The 15,937-nt window shown below is 42.4% G+C and overlaps 1 protein-coding gene across 1 annotated transcript in view; it reads left to right on the forward strand.

Annotated features, from left to right (window-relative positions):
• LOC124799023 (cilia- and flagella-associated protein 161-like) overlaps positions 1 to 15,937 on the forward strand; it is a 200,651-nt gene that overhangs the window by 155,515 nt on the left and 29,199 nt on the right. The gene's annotated exons all lie outside the window — the stretch shown is intronic.

Raw genomic sequence — 15,937 nt, forward strand, 5'->3', positions numbered from 1 at the left:
TCTACTTATACTAAGCTACTTCTACCTGCAGCGTTACAAATCGAAGTCAATTTGGGTGTAGTGAGATCTTAGTCATTGTTCCTGAGATATTCCCTTATCACTTTGAGTGAGATCTCATTGGCCAACTTGTTTAAGATTGTGAAATGGTCCTCTTGCCTGAGCAGGTGATACGTGTCATGGTGTGGTAGTTGCTGGCGAAATTGCGCCGCTACGTCGTCGAAGAGGCGGCACTCATACACCACATGTTCTGGGGTGCCTGGTGTGGCCCCACAGTCACACGCTGGTGTAGCCCGTTTCCCGAACCGGCATAGATATGCCGGGTAAGGTCCATGACCTGTGAGGAAGTGCAGCAGTCCTCGTGACGGTGTGAAGTGTTTTAATTGGAACCTTTCCCTGATATTGGACAGCAATTCATGTGTCCTACGACCGGTTTCTTCATTATCCCATTGTTCTTGCCGAAGTTCTTCCCCCCCGTCGTTTGATTTCTATTTTGTTCCCCACGTAAATCCCCATTAGATCAACTATTTTATCCCTGTTACCCTTTTTTACCCAGTACCATGTTGCCTGTTCCCTGATTTTTATGTCAAGCGGACAGAGCCCCATCAGTACTGTTAGGGCTCCTCCTGGTGTTGTTCTGTATGCCTCAACTGATCTGAGTAACATGTTCCGCTGCACTCTTCTCACAGCCATGGCAGGCATAACCCTCGTGAGTCTGTGGGCCCAGATTCCTGTTCCATACCCTACAATTGATGTCAGTATGCTGTTGTGATATAATTTGATTAATTCTGGTGGTAAGTGAAATCGCTTGTGTCCAATGGCAATTAGATTATTTAATGTTTCTAATGATTTTTGTGTAACGGTGTCAATGTGTGATGCATAAGTCTACCTCTCATCGACGATTACGCCCAGGTATCGCGCCTCATGGCGTCGAAGAACTGGTGAGCCATCTATCCTTACAGTTGGATTTCTAGCTAACTGTCCTTTTAGAAGTAAATATGTAGATTTGGTTGGTGAAATCTTCATTTTGGACATGTGGCACCATGTACTTAGAATTGATATGGCCCTTTCAATTTTTGGCTCTAAGTCTTCGCGGCTATGGCCACCAACCAGCAGGAGGAGGTCGTCCGCGTAGGCTATGCCCTCTAGCACATCGTCGCTGTTCTGAAGGTTATCCAAAAGGGGTTCCATATTAATATCCCAAAAGAGTGGCCCCAGGACAGACCCCTGTGGACACACCTTGTTGGTCTTTTTACTTATTCTCCCGCTAGGGGACGATAGCCAGACCTCCCTATTCCCACAATAGCTCCTGAGACAGCCATATAGCGACCTCGGGCACTCCTTCTCTCGCAATCGGGAGAAGAGCGAGGGCCACCACAGGTTGTCAAAGGCGCCACTGATATCCACCATGATGCCGACCACGTATTTGTGCGGGGTAGAGGCACAGACCTCCGCAGCCAGGGCAATAGCGTCAGACGCCGATCTCCCAGACCTGAAGCCGAATTGCCTGTCACTGACCCCGCACAAAGCTCGGTGTGCTGCCAGTCTGTCTGCCAGCAACCTCTCAAAAAGTTTCCCCAGTGTGTCTAGTAGACAGATGGGCCTGTAGGACTTAGGTTCTCGTGGATCTTTGTCTGGGCTTTTCTTGATTATTACTACGTTTGCCCTTTTCCATATTTGGGGGAATTTCCCGAGCCGCAAACACTCGTTGTATAACTTTGTGAGAGGTGCTACCAACTGGGGGGCCAGGAATTGCACCACCTCTGCAGTGATGCCGTCTGGGCCAGGAGCCTTGCCTTTTTTAAGGGCATTTATCTGTGTGGCTACTTCTTCCTCGGAAAAGGGATATACCATGTAGTTATTCCCGTATTCCTCTTCATCTTGTCTCCGGATCTGCTGTTGTGCCTCGGAGTCATCATTCTCGTCATCGTCAGGCAGCAGGACACGGAGGAGGACCTCAGCAGTTTCCTGCCAGGTTTCCGTCGTCCTGCCCTGATCCCTGACGGTGGACAGCACCATGGGTGACCTAATCTTTTCCCGTACTAACTTGTACGGTACACCCCATGGGTCTGTTGCTAGTTGCGTTTGTACATATTTTTCCCAGCTCTGTAGCCTTACTGCTTTAAGCTCTTGTTGGAAGTGCTCCTTTGCCTCTCTGTATCTTAGCAACCAGCGTTGCTTTTCTTCCCAGACGACACTCCGCTGGTAGTACCTCCTCGCCCTCCTGACCGACTGGTGCATCTGTCCCAGTTCAGCTGACCATGGTGACGGAGAGGCCGCTACGGCTCTTCTCCTGGTTGGTACGGCAGCTTTCACCGCCCTAACAACTGCTTTCACCAGCTCCTCGGCGTATCCTTCGACATTTTCGTCACCATCGGGCAATGTCGGTATTTCACACTCCCTCGCCAGGCGGTCCCAGTCAGCTCTATTGTAGTTTAACTGTGTCTCCCACCCCATGTCCCAGCGGCACTCCTCGTCTCCCAATGAGAATGTGATGAGATTGTGATCACTAGTTGTTACCTGATCCCAGACCATCCAGTTTGTTATTCTGGTGGCGAGATTGGACGTGACCAACGTGACATCAATGTTCGTGCCCTCGCCCCCACCTCCTGCGTAGGTGGGCGGGTTTCCTTGCTTATTGGCGACCATTAACTGTAGCGCCATAATGGTCTCCTCGGCCCTCTCTCCTCGGTCGTCTCGTGTGCCGCTGAACCACAGGGGGGACTTAGCATTTATGTCAGCTGTGATAACACATCGACGTCCCCGCAACGCCGTGGTTACCTGTATGAGCTTGTCTAAGAATTTATCTATTGCCCGGCCGTACTGGAAGTACATGTTGATGATGTACAGTACTCCGGCTGGTGTTTGTAGTTCCACGACGTTGCAGTGATCGTCGGAGAACTGGGAGAGAACTGTGGCTCTTAGTGCTTTGTTAATGATCATTATAGCTGCTCTGGGTTCTGCTCCGCTGTGAATGACTTGCCAGCCTGTTGCCGCAAATGGGATTCGCCCAGCCAGGGAGTATGGTTCCTGCAGACAGAGCACATCCAGACTCCTCTCCTCCACGACTCTGCGGAGTTCCTGCATGACTAATTTGCTGTTATGTGTGTTAATCTGGCCTACGTTTAAATGGGTCTCGTGCGTAGTATGTTCTAATATGCGATTCAGGCCAGTTCTTGCTCCAATCGTGAGCTATTCTTCCATTCGTAATGACAGATTGACTGTAAAGTTCGTCAAGGTCGAATTTCTCATTTCGCCTTTCAAAGACTTTTTTGGCCAGGTCACGCAGGGCTCCGAAGTCAGTGGGGAGATTCATTGTCTTCAACTGTATTCTGTCGACAGCCTCCATCACCGAGAAGGTGACGTCTCTGCCGTATACGTGACCGACACGCACCACGTGCCTCAGAGCTGTGGTGAGGACCGCCGGCTCCTCCAGGCGTGCCAATTGTAGAGCGTGTTCTAGGTTGGGGTATACCCTATTGGGATCTACGCCCATACCTTTTTGTATGCCAGAATTGGTGGAGGATGATGTGCTACTTATTGTGTTGACTTGTACCTGTTGTTTCTCTGGTACTTCCGTTTGTTGTTTTGCCGCAGGATGCCCTTTTGGTCGTTCTAGCTCTTTAAGCGACCTTAGTCCCCGGCTTGGGGGAGAGGGAGCACCAATGTGACCACAAGGGTCCGTTTGTACGCCAGCATCTTTTGTGTCCACCTTTGTGATTCGAGTTTTGGTGGCTCCTTGTAGGAACTCCCTAAATCGGCTGGCCCTTAGTGCATCCCTCACCCTTTTGCTCGGAGACTTTCTTTTAGGCTTCCTGTTTCCTTATATGGACTCAGCCATAATCAGTTCTCGAAATAAGTCTTTGTTCTAATGACCTATATGTGGGGCAATTTCTTCCTGTGGCATTACAGTTCTTTTTTCCTCTTCTCGTACAAGGGATACATATCCCTGTTTTGCCACAGGTTTTCCTTGTGTGGTCTTCTGCGCCGCACCTGGAGCAAGCCGGCTTTCGCTCACAGTGTTTGTGAACATGATCGAGGTCTCCACAGTTGTGATACCGGGCAACTACGAGGTAGTCCCTAACGTTTATCAAGTGGAACCCCATGTAAATTCTGCCCATAGTGGTGAGCTTACGCCACATATTCCCCGAGACTTCAGCCACGTGATGTACTACATCGCGCTCTCTAAGTCCAGTCCTGAAACGTAGTTTAAATTCTTTTTTGAAGTTGTCCAAACTCATGTTCTCGAAGTTTTGTTGGTTTATTGTTGCATAGATGTCGTTCTCACTTATTGTAGTAGGCACGTCGTACAGGATCACCAAGGGATTCCGCTTTTTGGGCGGTTCACACTTAACGACCTTTTTAAGTTTCTCTAAGTTTCTCATGATTCAGTATTTTGTCCCGGTCTTCTTCAGTAGCAACATCTACTATTACAACATTTTTGGTTGCCTTTACTTTATTCATTTTTATCTTATCTGCTGCCGGGTTTACGGTAGTTGTGAATAATTCCTGTACTTTTTTGATGTCCTGACCTGGCAGGGGTCTTAAGAAGACAGCCGTGTCAGGCCTTTTGGACACCTTTTCAATAGTCTCTTTGGTGGTTTGTGTTTTGGTGACCGCTTGTGCGACCGCCCCTGCCCACGTTTTAGTGGGTTACTTCGCAGACGTTCATTCTCCTTTTCTAATTCTTCAAGTCGCCCCTCGAGCTTCGCACTAGCGATAGCCCAGGCGGCGAGTTCCTTTTTAATTGAAAGTACTGCTGTGTTACTTATCTTGCCATTTTTAATACTAGAATCTAACAGTTGGTTTATTTTGGTATGCCATTCTGTTACATTTTCTGCATTCTGCCCCGGGCCCCCTTCAGGGGTGGGAACAGCAAGTGTCGAACACCTCGAAATAACACTCGAGTCACTCGTCTCTTGGTCAGCCATGGTTAATTAGACGAGTGAAAAAAGGTTGGGAGCCCGTCTCTTGCCCCGAACTACTTTGCAAGAACTACTTAAACCTAACTAACCTAAGGACATCACACACATCCATGCCCGAGGCAGGATTCGAACCTGCGACCGTAGTGGTCGCGCGGTTCTAGACTGTAGCGCCTAGAACCGCTTGGCCACCCGGCCGGCATTTATTGATCGCCCTCGTACTTATGATGGGACGTGCCAAGATGCTCACTGCTAACTTTGTAATCAAATACTACTATACGGTTATTTCCCTGTGTTACATGCGTCATCTTCCATTTATCCACTATTGAGGAGAGCTGCCATTCATTATACTCACGTGGAAATGTTATACGAGTCTTTCTACATATCGGTACGACCGCCCAATGAGGGCACTCCTTCGTATAAAACAGCATCGTCAGGGAACAGTCTTATATTGCTAGTGCTGCTGATCTCATCTGATTAACCGTCTCTCCTAAAACTCGTCAGGCGCATTTTCTCCGGCAGATATCTGCAGTTTCGTTTTTGCACTGCGTAGTTGGAGTAGGTCCAAACAATTGATGCTCGTCACGTCTTTCATGCGCCGCCCAGTGACAACAAAATGCGTCGGTTTGCTTTCCACTGCAAATAAAATGATTTTTAAAGGGAATTTTGCGTGCCCATTCGATAGAGCGCTCCCAGATTAGTCTAGATTCGTTTCATTGATATGTATTAACAAGACGAGTAAAACACGAAGTATAAACAGCAATCCAGCAGTGACACTGTAGCGCTGGATGCTTGGCGGTGGCAGTCAGCTTTCGGTCAGTGCAGTGCCGTCGCTGCTGGGGTATTATTTATTCTTGTTGTTCTACTGTCCCTGTTAATGCATATCAATAAAACGAACATCAGACTTGACTAATCTGGGAGGGCTGTATCGAATGGGCACGTAAAATTCCGCATGATAAATCATTTTGTTTGTAATGGAAAGCAAGCCCGGCCGGCTAGCTGCGCGGTTTAACGCGCTGCTTCCCGAGCGGTAAGGCGTGCTGGTCCTAGGCACGGATCCGCCCGGCGAATTAGTGTCGAGGTCCAGTGTGCCGGTCAGCCTGTGGATGGTTTTTAAGGCGGTTTTCCATCTGCCTCGACGAATGCGGGCTGGTTCCCCTTATTCCGCCTCAATTAAGCTGGGTTTACACTAGCAAGTCGCTTGCAGAAGTTATTGCTGCAAGTTATTGCAAGCTGCTTGCAGCTTTGTTTATACAGCAGCGCAAGAATTAAGCAAGATTCTTCCGCAAGTTCTTTGGCAAGAAACTTGCATCAACAACTTGCTGATACTGTTTACATATGCTTTCAGTACCACTACGAGTGTGAGCCGAAGTATAAAATGACAAGTAGGTGGGTGGGATATGCTACAGCTCTTGTAATTGTAATGAAAAACATGAAAAAGAAAAACAGAAGCATTTGGGTTAGAGAGTGGATAATGAGAAGATCGCAGAATGGTGCCCATAATAACCTTTTGGAAGAACTTAGTATCGAGAGCATGGATACTTTTGAAAACTTCTGCAGAATGTTCTCAAATCATCTGGAGTGTTTGTTGACGTTAATAGCGCCTGTCATATAAAAATGAGACACAAACTTCCGTACTGCTATTTCAGCAAAGGAACGTTTGCTAGTCACTCTACGATCTATAGCTACAGGTGAGCTACGAATAAAATACGCCTTTTCATTTATTTATGTGAAACATACAACCAAAAAAATTCTGAAATCTTTTCTTTGTAGGAGACTCATACAAGTCCCTAATGTACTTGTTTCATATTCCTGTCAGCACGATTTATCTGATCGTACCCGATGTATGTAGACGTCTTGAAAAGGGAAAATTATTTGAAGGTATGTGAAAACACAATAATGAAATTAAATTTTTATTGAAATAAACTGCATTTTACAGAATGATATGCTTATAAAAATGTTTTTTTTTTTCTGATGCTCATAAAATGGAAAGTGACAAGCTAATTAAACAGAACATGTAATGATTACACATCGTCTTTAGACTCCTAAAACTACAAGCGAGTGGATGCAGGTGGCAAAGGGGTTGTGTCTTCGAGTTATACTACTTTTTCTGTGTGCTTCTTTCACAGATGTGTCGAATATCGACGAGATTTCATTTAATGCGCTCATCTCCTCCACTCCATCCTTTACGTCTCGGTTATGCACGTCCCATATTTCGAGGTAGCTCTCCACGGCTTCAATAAAATGTTCTGTATCCTGCTTCATCCATTCCCATTTCTCCTCCATTTCTGAAATTTGTTTGCATAAAATACGTAAGAAGGTTGTATAAAATTAAGTCACCACATTAAGTAAAATGTTAAACAAGAATGTTATGCAGACGACATACTTACTATAACTTGCGCTTCCTACTTGCATGAAATAGAAATAAATCCTAAAAGCTGCAAGTTACTTGCAGATACTCCTTGCGCGGTGTTCACACTGGATGCGGAAAACGTGCAGCAGGTCACTTCCGCAATAAATTGCTACCGTCGCAAGTCGACTTGGCGATATGTTTACACTCGCAAATCGCGCGGCAAGTTCCTCCGCACAAGTAAATTGCTGCAATAACTTGCCAGTGTAAACCGAGCATTACACTATGTCGGCGATTGCTGCGCAACCACTGTCTCCACGTACGCGTACACCATAATTACTCTACCACGCAAACATTTGGGGTTACACTCGTCTGGTATGAAACGTTCCCGGGCAGGTCCACTGGGGGCCGAACCGCGCAGTAACCCTGGGTTCTGTTGGGGCCGGCAGTGGGGTCTGTGGACTGCTGTGGCTTGTTGTAGGGTTGTGAACTACTGGGGGCTATGGAGGGACTAAGCCTCTCCATCGTTTCTAGGTCCCCAGTTTAACACACGGTAGAAAGCAAACCGACACTGGCCAGCCGCTGTGGCCGAGCGGTTTTAGGCGCTTCATTCCAGAACCGCGCTGCTGCTGCGGTCGCAGGTTAGAATCCTGCCTCGGGCATGGATGTGTGTGATGTCCTTAGGTTAGTTAGGTTTAAGTTGTTCTAAGTCTAGGGGACTGATGACCTCAGATGTTAAGTCCCATAGTGCTCAGAGCCATTTGAACCAAACCGACGCTTTCTGTTGTCACTGGGCATCGCATGAAAGACGTGACGAGTATCAATTGTTTGGGCTCACTCCAGCTACGCAATGCAAATACGAAATTGCAAATATGTGCTGAAACAGCACAGAAAATGTGCCTGACGACTCTTAGCAGAGACACCATGTGTAGTGTAAACATTAGAGAAGCAATTACGCTTCCTTGTTAAATCTGTTTCTATGGAACATTCAACGTCCAGTTTAATGTACTTGTTTCTATTAACCAAATATTCCTCCAGCGTTTATTTTTACAGATCCTCTATACTATTGCATCTTAGGGTGACCAAACGTCCCGGAAAACCGGGATTGTCCCGGTTTTCGTCCCTGTGTTCCGGTGTCCCAAAAATTTGTTTCGGGACGCTCAAAAGTCCCGGAATTCAGTTTTTAAATACATTTCGTGAAACTTTCTCAAATTTTTGGGATTTCGCTATATTAAAGGAAATACAACACAAGAAATTAATATATTTTAGCTTATTTGTCTAAAACCTCCATTGTCCCATTCTAGTAATCACAGTATCAGTATTGATACACTCAGGCAATAATTTACTTTGAGCGGTACTTTGGCCAACAAGTAGTAAGTTGTATTATTTTAACAGAGCTGTGAAATGTCCGATTGTCGCGCAACTTACTCACTTAATGTTAAATCTGTCCTTAAAAGAGCAGAAGTATCAGAAGCAGCGGAAAGAAGTTTTAGAGAAGAAATTAACAAGTTTTATGACACTTGTGTAGAATATCTCAGCAAGTGGAGCGCCTCATATTTTCCCTCATCGCCGGGGTTTGATTGGATGTTACTGAAGAGAGTGCCAAAATGGGAAAGTGTTGAAGAGTAAAGAGACTGAAATCGATGATTCCATTCTCTTTGATCAGTTCGGCATACTGACAAATTTTGTTGAAGAAAGTCTTCACAAGTGGAATGATGAAAAAAAAATACCATTGGAATGTCATGAGAAGTGGGTGAGTTTTTTTAAAAGGTGTGACTGTCTTCAGCATTACTCTGAATTGGTAATAATTGCAAGGTATTTATTTGCAATCCCAGCCCATAATGCCAATGTGGAAAGAATATTTTCGTTCATGAATATCCAGTGGACTGATGAAAGAAACAGAATGGAGGTGGACTCTTTTGAAGCAATCGTGCATATCCTGTACAACTACAAAATGGATTGTGCCGAGTTTTATCACTGTGTCTCAAAGAACAAAGACATGATCAAGAAGGCTGGAGGCAGTGAAAAATACCCATTTCTCCAAGGACAGTCAATTCCATCTACAAGTGCTCAGTAATATTAAAGCTCATGTTAATATTAATTGATTAAAAGTTGAATGGCAATAAAATTTTGTAAAATCGTAATACATTTCTTTATTGCTGTATACGTTTATTAAACGTCATTAATTATACAGATAATCTAGATTATATCAATCTTTTGTATCCTCTTATTAGGTATAATAATCGGGTTAACAAAATTTATCAACAAAACCTTAATATTTAAAATTAAGAAACCTGGGTACATGTGGAATTAGGTGTCGATTGGCACCCGGGTGAATGTGTCCCGGTTTTCACCGAAAATAATTTGGTCACCCTAATCTAGGCGGAAGAAATCTTCATGTTCACCTGCATCTATTGTTGCAAGATTTCATGCTTGAACCAAGTAAGCTGTGTTCTGGGGAGCGGTTTTTTCTGAATCCTTGCCGATTATAATGTTTGATCTTAGAATATGCTGTAGGGTCCTGCAACAGACGGACTTGAGTGACAACGCACTTTCGTACAGCCGATGCGTTATCCTTTATGTAAATTTGTAAACAAGAGTTACTGTACTCCTGGCTGGCAGCACACGATGCATTGGCTTTGTAACCGAGATTTCAGATGTTTACTCGGGTCAGTAAGACAATTATTCATTAAAACTGGTTGAATTCAGTACACTCATCTGTCAGACTTCAGACTATTATCATTTTCGTAGGAATTTAATGCTGTTGGCCGAAAGGTAGTCTGCAGTCTCCTACCACTGGAACAGCTTTCTTACTCTACGACACTTTATGAAAAGATGCCCCATCGATATCCAGATCACTCAACGCATAGCGCTGGATTATCTAGACGTGGATGGAGATGGCATCTGCCTGTCCATGTTGAGGAAAGTGAGTTAAAGTAATCAGGGAAAATTAAATTACTATTCGAACCTTAGAAGTGGAGACCATCATATAGTATTGAGCTGCGAATAATATAAAGTCTAAATAAATAAGAAAATTGATAATAAAAATAAACAAACTATTCCCTTAAAATATCGGATCCATTGCGCAACTCTGGATTGATGTAATTAAGGCAACAGGTGATTTTTTTCCTTTTTCTGGAGCCACAGTGATGTAAAATTTTAGAGAAGATATTTCCGCTATTTGACTGCATTTAATGTGTTTATTTCATTATTCAGATTTAGGCCTTAGGCCTTTTTTAACTGTTTGAACGTCAAATCCACCGACACAAATCGGACAATTTTTGACATTGCAACACTTGGATATGACCTAAGGCCGCAATCTAGAAAGTGAAATAAACGCATTATGTACAGTCAAATGGCGGAAATATCTTTTCAAAAATTTAAGGCGTTTGCTAGAGATTTGCTGTTGTTATGAAGAGAAAAAGAAGACTGCGCAGGATAGACTAGTGTGGAGAGCTGCATCAAACCAGTCTTCGGACTGCAGCTCACAACGGCATCTACATAACATGGAATAATTGTGTCATGGTATGTTCTCCAAAGGATCTCAGTATTTCCGAGGGAATGTCATATGCTCCAGAGCCTTATTTTGATTCCTTTGGATACTGGTTTCAGTGGGGAAATGTTTATAGGTTAGAATCAGAATTCAAGCAACCTGTTGTGAAATAAGTTAAAATAGCATAAGAGCCCCACAAAATGCATAAGAATGCACAGAAAAGTAAGATTAGCTTATTTCATCAGTATATTAGCAATTGAGTAATAACTAGAAGAGCTTCGTGTCTGTTTAGAAAATTTAGAGAACTTCAAAAAGATGGACATCTGGTGCCTATCTGAACATTACATAACCACTGGAGTTGAAAACTTAAATATTTAAGATTACACTCTAGCATATTAGTCAAGTAGAACTGACATGAGAAAAGGAGAAGTTGTTACATATATTAAGATAGAACAAAAATTCAAAAACTTTCGAGTCAAGTAGATTTTTTAGTGATCAGCCCATAATAATGTGTGCTTGTGAGTTAATACTGAAAAATACTTTTAATTGTAACTGTGTAGATCCCCACTCAACTGTTTAATAGAGATATGGAATTCCTACTACACTATTAAGCTATCTGTCAGACAGGAGCAAGCAGTTAATAGTATGTGGTGATTTCAGTGTAGTTTTTCTAAAGGACTGTTATAGAAAAAATGATCTGGAAACCTTATTTTGATCCTGAAATTTGATCTCAGTAATTTACTTTTCAGCATATGTGTATAAAGACGGTAGGACCCTAATTGATAATCTTTTCTTTGATGAAGCTCAAAGCAAGGAAAAAACAACTGTGTTCCTAATAACTAAAGCTTTCTCTCTGTGATCATGATGCTTAGTTAGGATAAGTAAGATAGTGGTTAGAACCTGTCCTTAGTGGAAACCAGATAGAATAATTAATGACTTCAGAACAGATGTTTTTAAGAGTTCATAAAATTTGATCTATTCTATGATAAATTCACATCATTTGAAAATAGCTGTCTGCATAAGCTAATCAGAAAGGACATCAAACTGCCATGTAAAAAACCATGTTTCACTTGATGGATTAAAGTATGTGAAAGGAAAAGGGAAAAACAAGTAGAGATCCTGCAGTAATTGCACATTACAAAAACTGCTCAGATATAGTAGGAAAAATTATTGTAAAAAAATCAGACAACATGCATATTATATCAGAAATCAATAACAGCAACAGACTTAAGGCTATGTGGAATGAACTAAAAGACAGGACAACAGGCCTCAGACCAAGATAACACCACTATTGACTCAAATGGAATGGATGTAAATGATCAGTCACAGATAGCAGATATGTTTAATAATCATTCCCTACATTTAGTAGAAAATATACAGATAAACAGTTCAGGGGAAAGTCACAGCAGTGTGTTGAAAAAGCAACTCTCATAAAATTTAATCATATGAATGTATCACCAATTTTTACTTTCAAATTTAAGATAATTGTATATTCTCTCAAAACTGAAAGCTCATTTGAATTTGATGGTGTTTCCAACAGAGTGCTATGGATTTGTTACCATGTAATAAGGCCTGTTTTGTGTGAAATACGATAAAAAAAGGCCATGCACCACAAAGGAATTATTCAAACAGAATGGAAATTGGTAGATTTGATGTACGTTTATTGACAAACAAATGATTACAATTTCAGAAAGGTTGGATGATTTATATTAAGAGGATGAGCTTCACAAATGAAACAAGTCAGTAATACTTTGGTCTACCCCTGCCCCTTGTGCAAGCAGGTATTTGGCTTGGCATTGACTGATAGAGTTTTTGGATTTCCTTCTAAGGGATATCAAACCAAATTCTGTCCAATTGGTATAATTCTGAGCTGGTTGGTCCTGCCCATAATGCTCCAAACGTTCTCAATTCTGGAGAGATCCGGCAACCTTGCTGGCCAAGGCAGGATTTGGCAAGCATAAAGATGAGCTGTAGAAATTTTTTCCATGTGCAGTCATGCATTATCTTGCTGATATGTAACCCCAGGATAGCTTACCATGAAGGGCAACAAGACAAGGAATGGAATATTATCAATTTACCACTGTGCTTTAAGGGTGTTACAGATGGCAACCAATGGAGTCCTGCTATGAAATGAAATGGCATCAATGACCATCACTCCTAGTTGTCAGGCTGTATTGAGGCCAACAGTCAGATTGGTATCCCACTGCTCTCCGTGGCATCTCCAGACATGTCTTTGGCCAGGAATCTCATTGACTGAAGTAAAAATACCTTCAATGATGAGGCCTGCTTCAAACTGAACTCCAGTGAACAGCAAAGATATGTGTCTGGCAATGCCTCAGACAGCAGTGGGGTACAAACCTGACTGTCGCCCATCATATGGCCTGACAACCAGGACTGCAATTCCATTTCATGGCAGGAACACCTTGGTTGTCCCCCATGGTATTTTTACAGCATAGCAGAACATTAACAATATTCTGTGCCCTGTTTTGTTCCCTTCATGGCAAGCCATCCTAGGCTTGATTTCAGCAAGATAATGTCCATCTGCACACAGTAAGAGTTTCTACTACTTGTCTTCATGTTTGCCAAATGCTACCTTGATCAGCAAGGTCACAGGAACTCTCCCCGATTGTGATCATTTGGAGTATAATGGGGATGGCCCTCAAATCAGCTTGGGATTTTGACGGTATAACATGCCAGTTGGACATAATTCAGCACAATACCCCTTGGGAGGACATCCAAGAACTCTATCAATCAGTGTAAAACTGAATAACCGCTTACATAAGGACCAGAGGTGGACTAACATGTTATTGACTTGCTCATTTTGTGTAGCTTTTTTTAAAATAAATCATCCAATTTTTGTGAATTGTAATCATTTATTTGTCTGTAAATGTACCTCACATCTAACGATTTCCATCCTATTTGAATAATTGCTTTGTGGTTTATCATGGGTATTTTTTAAGAGTGTATATGATGCATCACCAATAACAGACATTTTTCCAGAGAGATTGAAATATGTGATTGTTAAACCCCTCTGTAAGAAAGGTGATAGGAGATATGCCAATAACTATTGACCCGTTACACAACAATTTAAGGAGGTAATGCATTATAGAATAGTTCACACATGAACAACAATAATATCCTCAGTTAAACACAGTTTGGATGTCAGAAGAATTGCTCAACTAAGAATGCCATTTGTGTGTTCAGTCACCAAATTTTACAAGCACTAAATAATAAAATACCACCAGCTGGATTTTCTGCAACCTGTCTAAGGTAATTGACTGTGAATCACAATATTCTCCTAGATAAACTGAGCTTTTATGCAATCGATGTAGCCAACCAATGGACAGTGTCCTATCTAACCAGAAGAATGTAGGCCATTTTGCCTAGTGATCCAACCATTGTTGAAATCATCTATGGGTTCCTCAAGACTCAGTGTTAGAGCTACTATTGTTCCTCATGAATGTGTACCATCTACCAACTAATATACAACAGGAGAAATTAGTTCTCATTGTAGATAACACTAGTATTGTAATCAATCCAAGCACTCATACAGCAACAGAAGAAGTGGTGAACAATATTTTTATAAGTATCATTGACTGGTTTTCTGTGAGTGGTCTCACTCTGTTTTAAAAAGACAGAACATATGCAGCTCTGCATATCTAGGGGTACTAAACCAGTGGTAATTGTAACACGTAGTGAGAAAATAAAAAAAATAGGAAAGAAGCCTAAAATTTTTTAAGTATCCATATTGATGAGAATTTAAACTGGAAATAAACACATATTGGAACTCATAAAACAGCTTAGTTCAGCCACATTTGCACTTAGAATCATTGCAAATCTTGGGGGAAGATAAATCAGTTATTTTAGATATACTGGGTATTTTCATTCAACAGTTTCATGTAAAATAATGTTCTGAGAGATAACTCATCTTTAAGAAAGAAAGTCTTTATTCTTCATTGCTCAGAAATGTACTCTAATTACAATCAGTGGTACTCACCCATGGTCATCCTGTAGACATAAGGAGTCTGTGGAAAATGAAATTAACTAACTAGCTAACTTAGGACTTGTATTGTATTGTATTGAACCGGGGACCTAGAAATGACAGAGAGGCTTTGTCCTGCTGTAGACCTCAGTGGTTCACAATCCCACAACAGGCCACAGCAGTCCACCCGCCCCACCGCAAACCTAGGGTTATTTTGCGGTTCGGCCCCCAGTGGACACCCCTCCCCTCCCCCTCCCCAGGGAACATCTCATACCAGACAAGTGTAATCCCAAATGTTTGCATAGTAGAGTAATTATGTTGTACGCATACATGGAGACAGTGTTTGCACAGCAACTGTCGACATAGTGTAACTGAGGCGGACTAAGGGGAATCAGCCTACATTCACCAAGGTGGATGGGAAACCATCCACAAGCTTGCCGGCACACTGGAGCTTGACACTAATCCACCAGGTGGATTCGTGCTGGCGACCGGCATGCCTTCCCACTCGGGAAGCAGCGTGTTAGAATGCATGACTAGCCGGGCAGGCTAACTTAGGTCTTAGTGTAGACCTTTTTACGTTGCACAGTTCTGGCCTTTCTGTTAGAATATTTTACTGCATGGCAGCATCTGGGGTATTTATTTTCCTCTGAAATAACATTTGAAATGATTTTGCAGTACTAGCTCCATAAAAACACCACTCTCATTGTAGTTAAACAAATGCTGTTCATCAGGTAGAGTACAGCTGTGTTCTCTATGATGGTATCATTTTATGTAATGTTTGTCACCCAACTCATGGCAGTACCAGCTAATCTACAGCTAGTTTAGTTTGTTGGACAGTTGTGTTTTCCATGGAATCACTTTAGGCAGTTACTCACTCTTAGATATGATGCTGCAAGCAAATCAAGTGTAACTATTCGAAGAAACTGAGTGGAATTAACTGTGATTTAATCAAGTCCTGTAACAGTGCATACTGTGTTTTTATTGTTACATTTTATGAAATATCTGTATGATAAAGAGTGCACTCAGACATCTCTGTGAAAGTAAATTTAGCATTTGTAGGCTTGTGAAGTAAGGGAGGAGCAAAGCAGAGAATCTTGTATGTATGTTTGTGTATATGTATTTATTTTCCATTAATTATACTCTTGAATATATATTGTTCCTGCACTTACATTAAGCATTAAGTGACTTCGTGC

Source organism: Schistocerca piceifrons, chromosome 5 (assembly GCF_021461385.2).
Source record: "Schistocerca piceifrons isolate TAMUIC-IGC-003096 chromosome 5, iqSchPice1.1, whole genome shotgun sequence".
In the NCBI taxonomy this organism is placed as follows: Eukaryota; Metazoa; Arthropoda; class Insecta; order Orthoptera; family Acrididae; genus Schistocerca; species Schistocerca piceifrons.